This window comes from Manihot esculenta, chromosome 12 (assembly GCF_001659605.2).
Source record: "Manihot esculenta cultivar AM560-2 chromosome 12, M.esculenta_v8, whole genome shotgun sequence".
Taxonomy (NCBI): Eukaryota; Viridiplantae; Streptophyta; class Magnoliopsida; order Malpighiales; family Euphorbiaceae; genus Manihot; species Manihot esculenta.
This window is the reverse complement of record NC_035172.2, coordinates 30,993,836-30,996,025: the sequence shown is the minus strand read 5'-3', so window position 1 is coordinate 30,996,025 and position 2,190 is coordinate 30,993,836. Positions and strand designations below refer to the sequence as shown.

Sequence of the window (2,190 nt, the reverse complement as noted above, 5' to 3'; positions counted from 1 at the left end):
GACTTATTTTTATATAAATAGTGTTTAGAGAAACGTTTTTAAAAAGTGAATAATAGAAATAAAAAAAATTATTTTTAATTTTTAAAAAGTAAAAAATAGAAAATCTGCAGTGCTATCTAATGATATCTCTCTATTTCTAAAGGCTAATGCTTTATTCTTAAAATTTAATTTCGTTAAAATCTGATACTTATAAAATTATCTTTTTTAAATTTTAATACGTTAGTCGTTAAAATTTAATTTTATCAAAATAAAAAATATCGCTTTCAAAAAATTGAAACAATAAAATTTGTTCATAAGTCAAAATAACAAACTGAAAATTTTATACTCAATATTCACAAAAAAAAATCAATAGATCGAAGATTGAAACTCAATAAATGCCACATAAATTAAAACAGAGGTTCCTCCTTAAGTTCTTGTCGCTGCTCACTATTACTCATTGCTTGTGTTGCCCACCAATCACTGTTATCCGTCGCTCGCATTTCTCCTTATTCGCCATTGTCTGTGGGTCTCATCGTTCGTCATCTTGCGTCCTACGCTGCTCGTCATCACGCGCAGCTTGGTCATCCACCATCGCGCATTGTTGCTCGTCATCTCACTTTGTTGGCCATCAATCGTTGCTCGTTGCTTGCTGCTTGCTGCTTATCGTCACCCTCCGCTTCTCCATCCTTTTAACCAACATGAATAATAAAATGATCTAAAAATTTGTAAAGAATGAAGATGATTTAGAAATTTGAAGAGTGATGTTGGCTATCGACCATTGCTCGTTGTTTGCCGTCGATTGTTGCTTGCTGCTTATCGTCACCCTCCGCTTCTCCATCCTTTTAACCAATATGAATAATGAAATGATTTAAGAATTGCTATCCACCGTTGCTCGTTGCTTGCCGTCGATTGCTGCTTGCTGCTTATCGTCACCTTCCGCTTCTCCATCCTTTTAACAAGAATAATGAAATGATTTAAGAATTTGTAAAGAATGAAGATGATTTAGAAATTTGAATAGCGATGAAAAGGATTTGAGAATTTAAAGGGTAAAAATAATTTTTTTCATTGATAAGGGTATTTTATAATTATATTTTATCATTTTTTCTTTTAACTAAATTAAAATAATTGATTTAATAGAATTATTGGATGAAAAAACTTTTAATTTTGATAAAATTAAAATTTAAAAATTAGGATGTTGAGTTTTAAAAATAAAAATAAAAATTTATTAATTATATTATACTTTAAAAAAAATTCTAAAATAAATTATTATTTGAATCCTAATCAGCATTCCATTTCTTTTAGCAGATCATGAATCAGTCTTAACAATTAGATGTATACACCTATGCAATTCATAAATATCATATAAATTAAAATAAAAAATAAACGTCACTTGTAAATACAAATTGAATTGTCCCAAATCTTTTATGCTAATCACAAATTCATCTTAACAAAACATTAGACAACACCTTGCTTCCTGTTCCTTCCAATTATTATTTTCCCTTTTTTTTTTTTTTTTTTTTACGGATTCAATGATTTTTTCTTCCTTTTATAATTTGTGTTTGTGGGTTTTCTCTGTTTTGTGGCACTCACGAATTGCCATTTTCACACCCCACATTTGCATTAAAGCACCATTTATGAAACTTTAATCATGACAGCCACCTCCATCACCACCCCCACCGCCACCGCCAACTCCTCCACCCCTCCTCACGGCTGCCTTTCTCACACATGACTATTTCAATAAAAAAAAGAAAGAAAGGCCTACAGTTCTGGAAAATAGTGCTTATCACCATGTCAAATTACTCGATTCAAATTAAAGAGAAAAAGGACGAACCCAAAAAGAAATTTAAAAAAACAAAAAAAAAAAAAGAATACAAAGCATGCGCAGAGAGATGTTCATTATTCACGAGTATAGGCCCTTCTCCTTCTCATGATTAACTACAAAGCTCGCAGTTGAAAGCTCCTTTATCCACTCAAATGTTCGATGATGTGACATTGCTTGCTTTCCCTGCTGCTTATGCTGCTGCTGCTGTTGCTTCTCCACCATTTTCTTCATCTTCTTCTTATGTATCTTCAATTCTTGTAGCTCTTTTTCTTTGCTTTTTTCATTATTACTGTTCTTAATGATGATTATGTTTATGGGAACTGGTTTAACTGCACTAACTGTACAACTACACCCACTTAATAAGCCTCCTGATTTTTTCTCCAGGAAAC

The 2,190-nt window shown here is 31.6% G+C and overlaps 1 long non-coding RNA gene across 1 annotated transcript; it reads right to left on the bottom strand.

Moving 5' to 3' along the window:
- Positions 1-331: 331 nt before the first annotated feature.
- On the bottom strand, positions 332-1,010 carry LOC122725249. The gene is made up of 2 exons (XR_006352716.1): positions 756-1,010; positions 332-665 (listed from the first exon to the last, which is right to left on the bottom strand). It is a non-coding gene; the product is annotated as an uncharacterized LOC122725249 (long non-coding RNA).
- Between the last annotated feature and the right edge of the window lie 1,180 nt (positions 1,011-2,190).